Source organism: Anabrus simplex, chromosome 6, assembly GCF_040414725.1.
Source record: "Anabrus simplex isolate iqAnaSimp1 chromosome 6, ASM4041472v1, whole genome shotgun sequence".
In the NCBI taxonomy this organism is placed as follows: Eukaryota; Metazoa; Arthropoda; class Insecta; order Orthoptera; family Tettigoniidae; genus Anabrus; species Anabrus simplex.
Window position 1 is genome coordinate 322852304 of NC_090270.1, and position 19573 is coordinate 322871876.

The 19573-nt window shown below is 39.7% G+C and overlaps 1 protein-coding gene across 1 annotated transcript in view; it reads right to left on the minus strand.

Annotated features, from left to right (window-relative positions):
* LOC136876006 (cytochrome P450 6k1-like) overlaps positions 1-19573 on the minus strand; it is a 92530-nt gene that overhangs the window by 22606 nt on the left and 50351 nt on the right. The gene's annotated exons all lie outside the window — the stretch shown is intronic.

Here is a 19573-nt window from a genome sequence, read left to right on the forward strand (position 1 = left end):
AGCAGCATAAACAATATAAAAGTTACTGATACTGATACCACTACAGATTGAATTATCAATGAATTAGGGGTTGGGTTGAATGTAAGAGAAAATCCGGGATGATATACGCATATGGGTATAATAAAGTGGATCAGAATCTGTGGATGGACAGGTTAAACTGGAAGGGAGATGTTTGATTAATGTATTATTATAATTCATTAGTTAATTCATTCCTTCATACATACATGTTATGTAAGTCAATTCACAAAATAATGATTATACAATCAAGTTCTCATGAACTTTAAATGATTGTTGTAATAAAAACAAACTGACTCTACGGCACGTGTCTAAATACACTGCTCTCTGCACTCCTGTAATTAGATCCTTCATACTTCGTTCTTCCAGAACTGTCATCAGTACTTTTGGGACTATAAGTGTCGCTGAGAGCATAAGGGGTACCACCCTTGTGCGGTTTAGTCTCCACACTTTTTCATCTCCTCCCTCAGTGCTGTGTGCTTATTCATTTTCTCCCGCTGAGTCGTTTGAATGCTGTGGTTCAGTGAGACAGCAATGCCTATCAAGAAGGGCACTTTAGTACCTTCACTGAGAAGGACAATATCAGAATGATTTGCCAAGATCGTCTATTCATTTAAAATAGATCTGTCCTACTACTAGTGGTGGTGCGTTCTATAGGTTCAGTGGTTCAGTGAACCCCCTAGAAATAGACAAGTCTATGTAAAATGGTGTATTACAACCTATTCCTTTAATAAGCTCTGTATATCCACGCGCGTAGCGGCATTTCTGACATCAACACACTGTTGCTCTTTGGAACCAGCGAAGAGGTTCCATTTCAGGACTTCGGTAGCGGGGCCGTGAGACGTAAGGAGGGTGCACAAGGCGAGGAGCAGGGAAAACATAGCCCAGGAATCGCTGGCGACTGGACCAGCGATAGACACGAGTTACATCGAGCAGTTCCGAAATTAGCCGAAGCACTGTCAGAGCGCGCGGTTGAAGTTGGCCGTATGTGGTTGATTTTTACCTGCTCGTTGTTATCCTCTGTGACGCGTGTGTCTTTGACTGCTATGTGGTAAGTTTTGGAGGGCTTTCAATTTGACGAGTTTGCAATTCTAATAATTAACCGCAATGAGCCAGAATATTTTTGCAACTACGTTTTGTATAGCATCAATAGGCGTGCGTAGCGTAAGTTTATGTACCGGTAATTAATGAAACGTTTCGTTGCTAAGTGGTGATGGTGATCATTGTTTTAAGAGGAAGTACAACTAGGCAACCATCCTCTATATTATAACACTAATCATAGAGAAAAAAATGGAAGGTATCGTACACTTCGAAAATGAAGGTGTCGGCCAAAGAAAGACAAAGGCCACGAAGGGCGTGAAAATAAAACACTCCCTGGGCCTCGAGTGCTCTAATACCGTCGGGGTCGGAAAAGAACAAGACTTGATCAAGGGCGGTCGGATAGGATAAATGAAAGTGAGGAGTGACCTATGTTTAAATGGCATGTTCACGCATGTGATGTTTCTCATATGCAAATGGCTTCTTACGGCCTCTATTCCAATGACTTATGTATTTCTGGTAATGTACTAGAAAGGGCAGTACCCTCAGTTTTAAACCCTGAAGATCGTTCATTTTACGAGAGGAGTTCTATTATATCTTTGAAGCGACTCTTTGCCTTGTTTATGTGAGAGGTAATAACAATGGAGGCCGCGCTGATCGAAGTAGCCATTCTATGTTTTAAATGGGTTTTTAATATATTCAAACTTAGCCCATACATGCATGTTACCTTTTATTTTGACCATTTATATTACAGGTATGTTGATCTTTGTTTTCGTTTTTGGTATTGTGATGATTCATAGCTTTCCATTCATAGCAGATTGACACGCATATTTTCTGCTCCGCAGCATGGAAGTGCCGTGTGTGTGTGGTTGTTACTGTGATCATGAAATATTGGTAACTGGGTCTCAGATTGATTCCATTTGTGTGCACTGCGTTCTATGGTACTTTACCATCAGATGTGTTTGTGCCCTCCGTCTCGACATAAAGTTACATTCTTGTCGTACGAAGCGCGTGACCTGATGGATTTGAGCGCGGGTGACTTGCAATCCCGTTGTAAAATTGTTTGCGTGGTGCACGCTGCTGCTTGGTATATGCGAGACCTGTTGTGTGTGGCCATGTGAGTGACACTATACAAATTTATTTTGACATTAGTAACTGGAACGTTCATATTGCTTCCCGATACCTTCATATGTGTGAATGCTTGGATGTGTGTTGCTGAGCGAGGGGAGAGGAAAGATGCTATGTCGATCGGTCACATTTGCATTTTGTAGTCTGGTGTCTGTACCTTATGTTTGTTCTCGGTACAGTTTTATTTATTCTTGCCATGTCTCTGTCTTGGGCGATTGCTAGCCCGGGAGGCCGCCATGTTTTCTTCTTATATTTAGGCTATGCGCTGCCTGTGATACTCTTTGATTTTATTATTGTTCGCTTGGTGCAGAGATGTTTCTTTCTGTCCCATCCCTATTTCCGCTTTTGATTTTTACCTGCTCATTTTTATCCTCTGTGACGCGTGGGTCTTTGATTGCTATGGGTATTGTTATGTGGATAATGGAGTGAGAAGAGTCGTGCTATGAATGAGACGTATCTCGTAAAATGGGACGACCTAAATTGGGCCGTGTTAATGATAATAAAATTGGCATATGATGTAATGAAGGTATTTATGAGACGGTGAGCTTGTAATTATATCTGTTTGAAACTTGAAATAATAGTAATGCTGCGCTCACGCATTCATCCGGGAAGGTACTTTTATGTAAATATCCACTTGGTATTTCTTTTCCTTTCCATCGTTTAATGTTTTTTAAAATTATATCTTATCAATAAACCCTCATTTAATTTATTCTGCATTTCATTGATAGTAGTATTTGATTCATATCCTTGTTCATCAACAATGAGGGTCATTTCCAGCTCAAGGCTGTGTTCTCTTGGCCTTTCCTAGTCGCGGTTCACGCCTCATTTTCCCTCTGTGTGTGTGTGTGTGTGTGACGTTTGGTGTTATATTTATATACATTATCCGTGAGGGAGTTAGGGTTTGGCTCAGGATCCTTGTGCAAGTTAGTGGAAGCAATGCCAGGACTCAGCTAAGGCCCTGTGGTCGCCAATCCACGCTCCCAAGTTGAGAGCCCCTGAGCTTTTCATTAGTAATACGTGTTTTATGAAAAGTACGCAGCAAAATGCGTCAATACATAAACAACAGTAGTCTGCCTAACACGTTCTTGAAGAAGTTATTTGTACGCAAGCAGCGTCTCCAAAATCAGAGGAAATCGGATCAGCTTTAAGTAATTACACCTGATATTCTCTGTCTTTCATCTTCATTATTTTGGTAACTTCTTCTAGCTGCAGCCGTGTCCCTTCAAAGGAAAGTGGCGTTTCTAATCAAACCATGTCACTATTTTACATCTATGTAAACATCAGGTAACAATAAATCTCAACACGTTATTTTCGCCAGCAGTGAACCCCCAGACACTTTATCCACGTGCCGCCACTGCCTACTACATATTTCAAGTATGCTGGATGCCTGATAGCTGTGGTACGCCACGCTCGATCCTAGGAGTTCACATGCCATTGCAAGTTCTTGATGCGGAATCTTGGCTACATCATTGTGCCTCTGAGTGTATTCAACATCATCCAGTTACGTGACAGCCACCAATTATATCGTCAATGGTTTCTAGTGCCGATGTGCATCTGCGCCGTCGTTCATCTGACACATTCTCTCCCTTTTGCTTCTCCTTATTATTATTATTATTATTATTATTATTATTATTATTATTATTATTATTATTATTATTATTACCTTTGTTGAAAACCAACAATGCCAACATTCTTCTGCACATAAGAAAATGTTAGAGGTAGACATTCCTTGATTTTGACATAGTTACTCTCTACAAATATTCATGTGAAAAATTAATTAATTCACTTAATATATTTACGAAGCTATGCGCTGTACTGAAATAATTTCCTTGCCCCAAATACATAATATTAATGAATATCCATCTACTACAAAGTACATATAATCAACTCCCCTTCTTAAAATTAAGCACTACTGCATACATACTGCTGCCGTCCTACCCATATTGGTCTACGGCGATATATCTACAGGGTCGTAAACTGGGATTTAATCTATTCGGCATATATAACTTAGCGGCATAAATGGCAGAAGAATACGCCTCATCTAACTAAAACGAATAAGAACATTATTTAAAATTGGAAAATAAAAAGTTTTTTATACTCTTGATGATTATGAAACGTGATGTAGGATAAACATGTTGAATACACATGAATAATTACAAATGACGCAGCTAACATGTTGAGAATTGTTTAAATACGTTGAGGTCAAGATTAAGTACAACTGCTATAAAATGTCTTTATCATGATCTCGCATACACGGAATAATAAACAAATAAACTCACTCAAACTATCCCCATGTACACTGGGGTACCATTACACAGATTACAAACAAGTCTGAGTGAATTATAACCTAGATCTAACCCGTTACCCTACGAAATAACACACATCGTCCTAAATAAACAAACATTATCATAAAAAATGCCACGGGTCAAAAATAAACCCATGAGTCTCAACACATAACATAAATTGACCGTTGGGTCAAAACCAACGTCATTCCAGAACACGATCAACATATTGTGACCGTTCACGATACTGTAAACAGCATATCGTGACACCCTCTGACAATGATATGCCATTTTCCGCGTCATTCTATGATGATTAGTCCCATAAATAGTATATTGTAGCACTATACGGAGCACGAACGACTCGCCGCTGTTTCAAGTGACGAAAGCCTCATTGCGCGTAATGACTAAAACAAGGCATGCGCTAGCCAGCAAATATATATTTTCTCTCTCTTGTGGGAGTGAGTAAGACGAGGCAAATACCACGTGCCAGCCAGTGGGCTGTACTTAATTAAGTCGGGTTAACCCAGGGAAACGTAATTCCCTCAGTACTTGTTAGTGTATTCAGTGATGCCAGCCAAAATCCTTCACTTGTTTAGAAAATCACAACGATGAGAAAAATAATATTAATGACGTGGATCCTGACATACGCGACGAATATTTATGAGTAAGAACTCGTCATAATCAGATAATTTTCTAGTTAATTATGGCAGCAAAACATATTCCACTTACTTAACAAATCACCACTTACGCGATATGTATGTGTGCGGTGTATTACGAAAAGACGTCATGAGTCTGGCCACGTGAGCTAAGGCTGGATTTTTCCAAGGCGTAGTGTCAACTACCAGAAAAGTGCTGGGTGACGCTTTGATGATTATGATTAAACCCATGGTCCGACAAGGATGAGATCCGATCAGTGGAATATAGAAGGTCAGAGCTACCTTTTCATATGCTAATCAATTTCGAGAAATGGTTAATGGCGGAACGATGTTTGAGAAGTGGGCGTGTTTATCGCCACCCTCGATTCTAACCCTCTTCAGCATAAAATAAATTGAACTGAGGACTATCCATCCATTATCTACAGTGTTCTTGGACCATTCAGACGTGCAGTTGTTCGTACGGTCAGTGCAGTTGTGCAACATGTTCATTTGTGGTTCAATGTTACGCGTGTACCATATGAGTGGTGAAATACAGTGTAAGTTGTTGGTTTGAGTATATTAATCACTCATATGCCACAGATTGTGAATAGTTTATCTACTGTGATATTCCGTACACTGTTATAATCACCGAAGAGAGTGGAGCAGGAATAATCTGCCTATAGTGAGCCCTGTGCCATCTCGGCAACGTTTACGTATCTATAGTAATATTATAAAGAGGAAAAATTTGTATATTTGTTTGTAAGGGATACACTCAAAAACTACTGAACCAATTTTAAAAATGACTTCCCCTATAGAAATGTACATTGCCAGTGAGTAACATGGGCTGTATTTTATTTTCAAAACAATTCGAAATGGGTGGGGGGGGGGCACGGGTAGAGAGATACAAAAATAATAGTCTAACATAGGCAAAATATCGAATTTGTCGTACAAGGACAAGGCAAATCTCAATTTAATCCGCTTGATGCAAAGAACAAAACTCGGTAAGCCCTACAGGCCCGAAAACCATGTCTTAAAGCCCTAAAACCAACCGTTACAGAGATATGGGCATCACACTACACCTGCTCTAGGAATCGGATAAGGTGATGTACTGCCGTAACCATGGCAACGTCAGCTTCAAGATTCTACAGCAGCGAAATTATCTACAATGTATCACAAAACTTAACATGTTACAGATATGAAAATTGGTATTTGGAATCCCCTTTAAAAATAAAAGAACGGGGGAGGTTTAAATTAAGTGAGGAAGTAGTTGAATTATTTATATGAGGTTACATATATCTCAGAAACTGAAGATGTTACAGACGTTAAATTTGGTACTTGGAATCTTCTTTTAAAATGAACACTTTATTTGGAAAATCCATTTAAGGGGGTGAAAAGAAAAAAATCGGGCGATTTTTTTAAATGAGTATCTTCTCCTACCGTTTCACTTATCTCTGGGTTTGCGGGTGCGAACTGTGTCACACATATGTGGATTTGACCCTGTTTTACGACTGGATGTTCTTCCTGACGGCAACCCTATGTGTAGGGATGTAATTACTGTTGCGTGTTGCGGTTGGTAATGTGGTGTGTTGAGTGAATGTGAAGAGAAGAATGTTGGGACAAACACAAACAACCTGTCCCCGAGCCAGACGAATTAATTTCACGCAATTAAAAACCCAGACATAGCCCGGAATCGAAACCGGAACCCTGTGAACCGAAGACCTCAACGCTGACTACTCAGATAAGGAGTGAGACAGTTTTTATAATGATTATATCTACATTATATCTCTTAAACGTAACGTTTTACAGGCGTGAAAATTGGTATTTGTAGTCTCCTTTAAAAATAAAGAAATACGTACTTTTGTTTTCGGAAAATCAACTTAAGCTGAAGATCGACAATAAGCGAAGAAAGAGTTGGTTGAATTCTCTTTATGAGGATACTTAAGTTATATCTCAAAAACTAAGATGTTTCGGACGTGAAATATGGTATTTGGAATCTCCTTTAGAAATAAAGAAAACTTTCTTTTCGACATAAAAGTGGACTGTTTCTCACATACAGAGTTTCATGTGGCGTGTTCCAGATTTAGGTCTGTCAGTGGCCTGGTCATCTTAGCCCCAAAAGGCAATGCCACAAACGTGGTTTACAAAGAGGTTCTGAGGTAAATGAAATGCAATTTTTCGGTGAGTTTTTATACTTTAGGGATATAGAGATACTGTCTTAGTGCAGTACCGAGGAAGAAGTAATTTTTATCAAATTACAAAATCCTCGCTAGCGAAGCCGTGGGTAACAGCTGGTGTGTAAATAAATGTGTACACGATGTAATTAAAGTACAATTGATCAAATGAATTGAAGTGCAGTGAAAACGTAGTCAACATTACGACTATAGAGTTGAAAGGAGAATTTAATAAGAAAAATAGTGGTTTACCTATAATAATAATAATAATAATAATAATAATAATAATAATAATAATAATAATAATAATAATAATAATAAACGGGTACGTCTGCCGAATATATAAATTTGCCTTAGATGTAGAGGTGTTGGAAACTAGGCAAAATTCAGATCATTAACATCAAATTACGTTGCTAGTGTGTACGCGATACTGCAATGACATTTTGAATGTTAATAACTGTATATGCAAATGAGAGGATCAGGGTAACGAAACTGCAGAACATTATCGTTACCAGGTTGGCATACTCAAGTGCACGAGTAATTCTAACCGTATCCGACTGTAGTACGTATCCCATATTTAACGTAGCTATAATGAAATTGTTTCCTCATTGCGTATGTGAACGAGTGATCGTCGATCCGAATAAAGAGTCTACGAGTTGTCTGCCTATCCTTCGTCCTAGTGCATCAGATGTTTCCAAGACCGTCCAACCCCTGGTCAAAATCTACAACATGGAGGTCATCATAGAGAGGAACCCAAGACTCCACGTCATTGAAGACGTCGTGATGACAGTTTAAGTCCATATGGATGTGCCTATCCCTAAGAAGAATGATCACAATCGATAAGTAGATTTCAAAACTTCTTATGTTTGAAAGTCGTTATTTCCTACCTGCAAATAAATAAATTTTGCATGTTAATTAGGTAAAACGTAAATAATTATCGCAAGCTATTTAAAAGGGATTATAGTTTCTTAGTTTAATATAGTAGGTATTTATTTACTGGTATTGAAACCAGCATTTTGTTTACCTCCTTGGGAAGATTAATACATGATAATTATAAGATCTTACTATTGATGTTTTTGTGTGGAGTGTTGTAATGAATGGGAGTAGTGTTCATTTAAATAATTCCAATTATTATCATGTGATCAGTCGTTATGTATCATCAGAAGGTTCTTAGACTACTTCATACTTCACACGTAAGACAGAGTATTTTAGAAGTTAAAGATACAACACCGGGTGCAAATATGATTTTTTAGTCGCGAATATAAAATGAAAATTTTTAAAATATCTCAACGAATAGATTCTTCTGCAAATATGTGGGTGTTTGGAATGTCGAAATGAGAACGATGGTCAGACAATACGTCACCATTTGATAGTTTGAAGCGAAATGAAGATGTGAATGTTCAGAGACAATTTTTGTATAGTGTGAGGAATTATGCCACACTTCTTCTTCTTTCGGTGCCTATCCGTTTCGGATGTTGGCGATCATGATGGCTATTTTCGTCTTGTTTGTGGCAGAGCGGAACAGTTCAACTGATGACATATTGCACCAGCCTCTAAGATTGTCAAACCAAGATATTCTTCTTCTTCCAGGACCTCCTTTGCTGTTGATTTTCCCCTGGAGTATTTTTTGGAGTAGGTTGTATCTATCTGTGTTGCGCATTATATGTCCCAGATACTGCAGCTTTCGGCATTTCACTATCTTGATCAACTGAGGTGTTGTGTTCATCCTTCTCATTACTTCCACGTTTGTAATTCTCTGGGTCCAAGATATTCTCAGGATCCGCCTATAAAGCCATGTTTCAAAGGCCTCCAGCTTCTTCTCTGTGCTTTTATTTAAGGTCCATGTCTCTACACCATATAAAAGAACAGAAAATACATAACAGTGCAGAAGTCTGATTTTAGTCCCTAAAGTTAGATTGTGGCTTTTAAACACATTACTCATTTTCTGGAACACACTTCTTGCTTTTCCAATGCGTACCTTGACTTCTTGTGAGCAATCCCAGTCTTCATTTATTATGTTTCCAAGGTATGTGTATTGTTTTACCCTTTCTATACTCTTTTGATTTATAACCAAGTTTATTCCGGAAATATTTTCCTTACTTATAACCTTGAGTTTTGTCTTTGCGGTGTTTATTTCAAGCCCGTATTGGCTGCTGACTCTTACAATTCTATCCATTAGTGATTGTAGCACTTGGATAGTATCAGCAAATACAATTGTATCATCAGCATACCGGATGTTGTTTAATCTCACTCCATTTATCAAAATTCCTTCTTCTATATCTTCCAAGGCTTCTCTAAATATGTATTCCGAATACAAATTAAATAGTATAGGTGACAAGATACATCCTTGCCTCACTCCTCTCAGGATTTTTACTGCTTCGGTGTGTTCTCCTTCAACACGCAACACCGCTGTTTGATTCCAGTACAGCGTCTTGATGACTCGCTGATCTCTTCCCTCCATTCCAATATTTCTCAAAATATCCATCAATTTTTCATGTTTTACACAGTCAAAGGCTTTCTGGTAGTCTATTAAACAAGCAAATACATTCTTATTTACATCTCTACATCTCTGAAAGAGGACCTGCACACTGAACAAGGCTTCTCTCGTACCTACTGCTTTAATAAACCCAAATTGATTAGAGGCTATCTGATCTTCACACAGTCTGTATATTCTTCTGTGTATCACTCTCAAGAACACTTTCAAGAGATGACTCATCAAGCTTATTGTGCGGTAATCTCCACATTGGTTTGCGTTTTGCTTTTTTGGCAAGGTGATGAACTCTGATTTGAGCCATTCCGATGGAATATTCCCGGATACATAAATTCGATTGAAAATTTTGGTCAACCATTTTACATGATGTTCATCCATCAGTTTTAAGAACTCTGCTTCTACTTTATCTGGTCCCACTGCCTTTCCGTCCTTCATCTGATTGATGGCTGTTTGAACTTCTTCTTCTAATATATCTGTGCCACTTATTTCATTTGTATTTTGTGTAAAAGCACATCTAGTGTCATAAAATAAATCTTCTATATATTTTTTCCAGATCTTTTTCTTGTCTTCTAAATCCACCATCAAGTTCCCGGCTTCATCTATTAACTTTCCACCAGTGCCATTCCTGTATTTCCCTGTTACTTCTCTTACTTTCCTGTGTACATTGAAGCTGTCATACCTACTTTGATATAACTCAATCTCCTCACATTGCTCCACTTTTTCTTTTTCTTTTGCCTCCCTGATCTTTCTTCTGATGTCTGCATTTATCTTTCTGTATTCTGCAGGTTTTCCTTTATTGACTCTTCTTTTCTCCATTAGGTTCAGTATTTCATCTGTCATCCATGACTTTCTCTTTTTCTCCTCTGGTTTCATGTACTTCTCTTTTATTTGCTGAACGGCGTTTTGTACTTTAGTTAATTCTAATTTGACATTATTGCTGGTGATGTTTTCCTCTGTGATAATCTTCAAGTTAAGTTCTACTTGCATGTTCTCTTTCATTATTGGGTCTTTGATTTTCCTCAAATTGTAGTTTTGCCTGTTCTTCCTCTTCACTAATGGCAATGAAATGAGGCTGAATAAAACCATATGGAAATAAAGTATGTTAAAGTTGTACTATAAGAGGCTGCATTAAGCCGAATTTAATGTCGAGGTTGCTGAGGAAAGAGTTATATCATTCCTTAAGAGAGTTAAAAAGGGGCAGTATGGATTACCGTTATATTTAGAGAAAGTGCCAGCTGAATACGCCTCGAAGATTTACGGTCGTGTGTCTGAGGGGAACGATCGCTCCGCAAGGCTTCACAATTCTTGGGACATTGGCTGAATACAACATAACACTCACGCATGAAGTAATAAATTATCACCGTTGTAACAGAGTCAACATATTATGAGACGGAAATATTCCTGCCCACCTTTCTTTTACTTATTTAATTTGATTTAGGAACTTCAGCATGCACCCAATCGTAAGAAGACTATGGGTTCGACCCCATTCGATGGCAATGAACACCTTCACTATCATTTTGATGATGGAGGAACCACACCTTACATATACACTTAAGAAAATGGAAATTGCAACACCATGAAGGCATTGGCCGTTTATGTTAAGGCATGTAATGATGTCATGTAGGTATGTAAACGATCGAAGTTTCAGACCCAGTGCATTGTTGCTACAGGTGTTCCCACGTGGAATCAACTCCAGTATAAGGACTCTGGTGTAGCGTAGTTGATTTGCAGTCTATGCAGTGAAGTATTCCCCGTCAAACACTCCTCGACGACAGAGAAGAGCACGCTATCAACAACTGTCGCCGTTTGAGAGGGCTCGGATAATTGGGCTGTGTGAGGCTGGATTATCGCTAAGGACTGTCGCTGCACGTATTGGCCGACAGGCATCTACGGTACAACGTGTATGGCAGCAGTGGTCAAATGAAGGTACCCACACACGTAGACCTGTCACAGGCCCAGCGCGACAGACAACTGTGAGAGAGGATCGCCGCATCATTCGGATGACCCGGATGGAACCCCATGCAACAGCAGCGCAAATTCGAGCAGCTGTGGCACCCCACGTTACACAACAAACAGTTGGTAATCGCCTGCGTGCAGCTGGTTTATGAGCCCGTGTCCCTGCAGAAGGTGTTCCATTGACCCCATAACAGCAACGTGTAAGGCTGGCCTGGTGTCGAGAAAGATCGACGTGTGTCGACGAATGGCATAGGGTCGTCTTTAGTGATGAATCGCGCTTCTGTCTTGCCCGCAGTGATCGCCGGAATCGTGTGCGCCGACGTACCGGGGAGAGGGGCCGCCCAGATCTTATTGTCGAGAGGCACACATGGCCAACACCAAGCATTATGGTCTGGGGAGCTATTGGCTTTAATGTGAAATCACAATTAGTGCTTGTTGAGGGCACTATGACTGCTCGACAGTACGTTGATAGGGTACTCAATCCAGTGGTTGTCCCTATGATGGCGAACATTGCTAATGGGATGTTTCAGCAGGGCAATGCCCGCGTTCACACTGCAAGCATCTCCAGAGAAGCTCTCCACGACATCACAACCTTAGAATGGCCCGCCAGATCCCAGGACCTCAGTCCTATTGAGCATGTGTGGGACATGATGGGTCGACAACTGGCGAACCGTCCTCAGCCACCCACAACTCTGGAACAACTGACCCGTGCAGTACAGCAAGCATGGGCCACAATTTCTCAGGAAGCGATCCAAGGCCTTACTGACTCCATGCCTCGAAGAATTCATCAATGTATTGCAGCTCGTGGTGGGCACATCCTGTTTTGATTGTTGTCCAATCTTGCGGTCAGAGGGGCCTGAAAGTGTAATCATCGAATCACAACCGAACACTCGTCCTGCATGTTCGATTGCAGCAAAGTAGTACCACTCGTTATGGGTGTTGCAATTTCCATTTTCTTCAGTGTACCTGTGTATACATCAAAAGTGTTATATGTGTTTATTTTTAAAATAAGTGTCTTATTGTATGTGGAATCATGGTATTGTTGCCAATATGTTGTCCATAGGCAGAGCGTTGTCTTTGTATTGTCTTATTTTATGGTATTATTCATATCCCGGCGAAATATGCTCGTTTGATTGTTTACATCATTGTAAATAATATACCAATAAGGTTAATTAGTAGGAATTATAATATCACTTTCAAATATTAGTGGTTCATGTTTGTGGGTTACTGTAGTCACGTCCTTGTTCGTGAACCATGGGCAACGGCTGAGTGGCCTAGTAAGTGGTCCTGAGAGTCGGGATACCAGTTGCTATGGAATGGGAGTGGGCATCTCGGACATATTCTGAGTCGTGGCCCTCCTTGTGCTCAGGCGGCTAGGACTATACAATTCACCGGTGGTCCATAACCCGTTAGAAGAGAGATCCTCACTTGGACTATGTGCAAGTAGGGCAGCATCCTGCTTCATGAATTTACCGAGCTCAGAACACTTTAAGCAAGCCTCGGACCTATGGGAGTAATGGAGTCCCACTCCCATTTGACAGGCGAGGGACTCCTTGGAAACAACTTGGCGAACGAAATGGAATTCGATGGGGAGCTATCAATATTAATGGGGCTTATGGAAGAAAGAAGGTAGAACTGGCTGAGTCAGCAAAGAGGATGCATCTGGATGTGCTGGGAGTAAGTGATATTCGGGTAAGGGGAGATAAGGAGGAAGAGATAGGAGATTATAAAGTGTACTTGACGGGTGTTAGAAAGGGAAGAGCAGAGTCTGGGGTAGGGCTCTTTATCAGGAATACCATTGCGCGCAACATAGTTTCGGTTAGACACGTAAATGAGCGAATGATGTGGGTAGATTTGTCAGTGGGAGGAATTAGGACAAGAACTGTGTCTGTGTATTCACCATGTGAGGGTGCAGATGAGGATGAAGTTGACAAGTTTTATGAAGCATTGAGTGACATCGTGGTCAGGGTCAACAGCAAGGATTAGAATAGTGCTAATGGGCGATTTCAATGCGAGAGTTGGGAATAGAACTGAAGGATACGAAAGGGTGATTGGTAAATGTGGGGAAGATATGGAAGCTAATGGGAATGGGAAGCGTTTGCTGGACTTCTGTGCTAGTATGGGTTTAGCTGTTACAAATACATTCTTCAAGCATAAAGCTATTCACCGCTACACATGGGAGGCTAGGGGTACCAGATCCATAATAGACTATATCTTAACAGACTTTGAATTCAGGAAATCTTTTAGGAATGTACGAGTTTTTCGGGGATTTTTCGATGATACAGACCACTATCTGATCTGTAGTGAACTAAGTATCTCTAGGCCTAGGGTAGAGAAAGTGAAATCTGTCTGCAAACGAATAAGGGTAGAAAATCTCCAGGACGAGGAAATTAGACAGAAGTACATGGATATGATTAGTGAGAAGTTTCGAACAGTAGACAGTAAGCAGGTTCAGGATGTAGAAAGTAAATGGGTGGCGAATAGGGATGCTGTAGTAGAAACAGCAAGGGAATGCCTAGGAACAACTGTGTGTAAAGATGGGAAAAGGCGAACATCTTGGTGGAATGATGAAGTGAGAGCAGCCTGTAAACGTAAAAAGAAGGCTTATCAGAAATGGCTCCAAACAAGGGCCGAGGCAGACAGGGATTTGTACGTAGATGAAAGAAACAGAGCGAAACAAATAGTTGTTGAATCCAAAAAGAAGTCATGGGAAGATTTTGGTAATAACCTGGAAAGGCTAGGTCAAGCAGCAGGGAAACCTTTCTGGACAGTAATAAAGAATCTTAGGAAGGGAGGGAAAACGGAAATGAACAGTGTTTTGAGTAATTCAGGTGAACTCATAATAGATCCTAGGGAATCACTGGAGAGGTGGAGGGAATATTTTGAACATCTTCTCAATGTAAAAGGAAATCATCATGGTGGTGTTGCAAACAGCCAAGCTCAAGGGGAGGAGGAAAATGATGTTTGTGAAATTATGCTTGAGGAAGTGGAAAGGTTAGTAAATAAACTCCATTGTCATAAGGCAGCAGGAATAGATGAAATTAGACCTGTAATGGTGAAGTATAGTGGGAAGGTAGGGATGAAATGGCTTCATAGAGTAGTAAAATTAGCGTGGAGTGTTGGTAAAGTACCTTCAGAGTGGACAAAATCAGTAATTGCACCTATCTATAAGCAAGGGAACAGGAAGGATTGCAATAACAATCGAGGTATCTCATTGATTAGTATACCAGGCAAAGTATTCACTGGCATCTTGGAAGGGAGGGTGCGGTCAGTCGTTGAGAGGAAGTTGGATGAAAACCAGTGTGGTTTCAGACCACAGAGAGGCTGTCAGGATCAGATTTTCAGTATGCGCCAGGTAATTGAAAAATGCTACGAGAGGAATAGGCAGTTGTGTTTATGTTTCGTAGATCTAGAGAAAGCATATGACAGGGTACCGAGGGAAAAGATGTTCGCTATACTGGGGGACTATGGAATTAAAGGTAGATCAAAGGCATTTATGTTGACAATTGGGCTTCAGTGAGAATTGATGGTAGAATGAGTTCTTGGTTCAGGGTACTTACAAGAGTTAGACAAGGCTGTAATCTTTCACCTTTGCTGTTTGTAGTTTACATGGATCATATGCTGAAAGGTATAAAATGGCAGGGAGGGATTCAGTTAGGTGGAAATGTAGTAAGCAGTTTGGCCTATGCTGACGACTTGGTCTTAATGGCAGACTGTTCCGAAAGCCTGCAGTCTAACATATTGGAGCTTGAAAATAGGTGCAATTAGTATGGTATGAAAATTAGCCCCTCGAAGACTAAATTGGTGTCAGTAGGTAAGAAATTCAACAGAATTGAATGTCAGATTGGTGATACAAAGCTAGAACAGGTCGATAATTTCAAGTATTTAGGTTGTGTGTTTTTCCAGGATGGTAATATAGTAAGTGAGATTGAATCAAGGTGTAGTAAAGCTAATGCAGTGAGCTCGCAGTTGCGATCAGCAGTATTCTGTAAGAAGGAAGTCAGCTCCCAGACGAAACTATCTTTACATCGGTCTGTTTTCAGACCAACTTTGCTTTACGGGAGCGAAAGCTGGGTGGACTCAGGATATCTTATTCATAAGTTAGAAGTAACAGACATGAAAGTAGCAAGAATGATTGCTGGTACAAACAGGTGGGAACAATGGCAGGAGGGTACTCGGAATGAGGAGATAAAGGCTAATTTAGGAATGAATTCGATGGATGAAGCTGTACGCATAAACCGGCTTCGGTGGTGGGGTCATGTGAGGCGAATGGAGGAGGATAGGTTACCTAGGAGAATAATGGACTCTGTTATGGAGGGTAAGAGAAGTAGAGGGAGACCAAGACGACGATGGTTAGACTCGATTTCTAACGATTTAAAGATAAGAGGTATAGAACTAAATGAGGCCACAACACTAGTTGCAAATCGAGGATTGTGGCGACGTTTAGTAAATTCTCAGAGGCTTGCAGACTGAACGCTGAAAGGCATAACAGTCTATAATGATAATGTATGTATGTATGTATGTTTCAAATATTATGGAATGTACTTATCATATTTAAAGCATTGCTTCAACCACGTGATCATATAATTAATTGATACTACGAACTTCAACTTATGACAACGAAGTCATGATAATTACACAACGTGTAATTACAAATGTGCCTTTTATTGTGTGTAATTAATCAATCAATTAATTAATGAGTGCTTTTAACAATGTGTGTGAACTGTTGAAATGATAATAATTGGAATGCCTCTCAAGTATTATGGGATTATTTGGTGCAGAATGCAAATTCTTAAAAGACAGATGAACACTAATTTCCCCGTTTTAAATCCATCATATATTTGATTAATGTTATATTTCATGACACATTCTATATTAGTACTTAATGTGTGCTCTTTTCTCTGTTCAATAAAATTTATAGTTGTAAAAGCTTAGGATATCATTCTTCTAATTTGGTAGTGACGTTGTATTCCTCTTATATTTAGAAACTCCTACTTATAAATGTTTCATAAAATGTCCATTGATAAGGACTTTCCATCGGCCCGTTTGCTCTAAAGTCTTGTCGCGGTTAATAGGAAGTAGGGGTGATGGGACTTCGACTCTAGGGTTGTTCTTCTAAGTTCTCATCATGTACATTCCATTCAGCTTTTGCACCTACGTGTTATTTTTATTATTATTATTATTATTATTATCATTATTATTATTATTATTATTATTATGCACTGAAGCCCTGGACAGGTTCCATTTTTTAACACAGAACACAACCAATAGGCAAAGAAAAAGAATACACTGAATACATCTGGTTACGATGGAAAACAACCCGCTATTTGCGGCTGTCACCGAGATCGGAACTCATTTCGTGCGACAATTGAAGATGGGGCTGAAATCCCTACTACTACTACTACTACTACTACTACTGCGAATGTATTTCTAAAAGGGTTTACTGGCCTCTGTCGGTAATTAACTTGATCTGAGGGAGATGGGTTGTTTATATTCCATAAAGAAACAATTCTAAAACTTCGCCGTGTTACTCAATAAATGAGGCTCTATGTCCTCGCCATGAGGGGCGACACAAAAACAACATTCATCCCTCCTAAAGGAACAAAAATATATACGCGGGTCTCTTTGCAGCCTTCAGGGGCGTCTCCAGATACATAGTTCACTGTTTATTGTGGAGTCTCTCCACTACTTTCTTAACACGTCGTCTCTTTAAATCCCAAATGACACTTTCTAGACTTTCATTCACGTAACTTAAACCGGTCACACATTTCGATGTGGCAATACGTAATTCATCAATCACTTTATCCATTTAATAAGGCCCTGCATATCTCGACCCACCACATGGCTTTCATATTTTCCACCGGAAGTCCCGGTTTCAATAGTTTCTGTCATCATGGACTAACTCATTTCTCAGCTGACTACATGGTTCTTTCTCTTCAGCTCTCACATAACAAGGCGACCAGGTAACCCAAAAATATACGTTAGCAAAATACCATCATGTTGTTTGTTATTTTAAAGTGGCCTAAAATCTAGGTCATCGGCCAGCATGATGCCACTCCTACGTGATAATCCGTCTTTACAACGAATTCTTGACAAATACGGAATCAAATATTACTCGTACTATACAAACAAACACAAATGTGTGGTCACCTCTAACATCCAAAGAAACAGGGGCCTAGCAATTATTCAATGGAGGACGTTGGTTCGGATCTCCGAAGACTCACTACATCACTCCTTTCATACGGGATGACTAATCTACATTAAATATAACTCGCATGCATGATGATACAACTGGTTGAGTACCAATCCTCTTAAATGAACATTTCCATGGAAACTAATGGCACTCACCATTTTACACAAAGTCAAACTAGGAAAAACAGATCTGAGAAAAGTCCCGAGAATAAAATAAAAGAATAAATACGTAAACATCTCTTCCCGTATTTACAAAAATCTAATTCACTCATACTTGATGCTAACTGAATACTGTGCCTTTAAATTAGCACATTCGCATTTTAAACTAAAGAAACCCTATCAGTTATTATTCACAAATTCAATGAACTTTAAATAAATGGAAATCCCTTTACTATACAAGTCATGCTGATAAAATGGACGTACCCAGCCTCACTCCCTGTGACACCTTGGCTCACTTCGGGTCGGTTTACTATTCCATCGTCTCCAGCTAGACCGCTATGATGATCAGGTGCGAACTAGAACTACCAGGATGAAACTCCATAATTCTTGACACTAGAATCTCCATCGGTAACTACGGTACACAACACACACACACAATTAATCCCGTTACGCACGTTTGATTCAAACACGCACTTTACGGCCAGAATTTTGATCCAATGTCCCGGGATCAGAAATAGTAATACAGGGTTATTAATTAAACACCCACTTTTAGTTTAGTAGCGACACGTCTTGGAGTCAACCCCTGTATTTCTGATCACTATATTAATTACTGTGCTGGTTCCAATCGTCCCCTCTTTGTTTCGGGTGACAAAGGTAATGATAATAATAATATCATTTCAAATGCGTGCTCTAAATGAAAGTCAAAATAATCCGAACGCACTCTCTATTATTTCACCAATATTAGTTCTACTCACACATCACTTGAATTAAATCATTTCGACTATTCCCTGCATTAAAAGTTCGTACACAAAGGAAACTGTTGCCCGAGAGTGACACACGTCTGTCCCTTGCTAGATGGTATGGAAGAATACTCCAGGGTAACGCTTCCCGCTTCTTATATCAATAGGAAGATTCCCCTTCTCAAAATTTGCCCACGCCCTATTCACGGGTTATAACAGGCACAATAGTGCGATAATAAGGTGATCAGTGATTTTTTGGATGGTTAAGAATCTCCTGGACGAAATCTGTTCGCATAATCCAGAGTAATAAATAAATAACTGTCCTCATTTTCAACTAAGTCACGGGAATTCCCTGATGTCAAGTGGTTGTCGACAGAATAAACACAGGGCCTCTGTAACTTTCCACTCTTACATAAACACTTATTCCTTTCTTTGTAGGAAATTGCCGTTATAAAATACGTTACAAACTCTAATAAAATTCAGTGATGACGAATAGCTCTTTTGGATCTCTGTACAAAGCAATATTATTAAAATTATTAATTTCCTTGATATTAAAAATGAAGTTGCCATGCTGTTTTTAAAGTGGGTTCGAGATTACGATTGGGAAAACATTTTACTCTCTCTTTCACAGACGACGTGTGGTCAGGATAACCCCACTCATCTTGTCATTCTGGGATTCCCTTGCTCAGCTTGGTGGAGACACCCTACCTTCATGCTTTGCGTTCCACGCTTCGAGTTCCCGCGTACTTGCTTCCAGACAATAAAA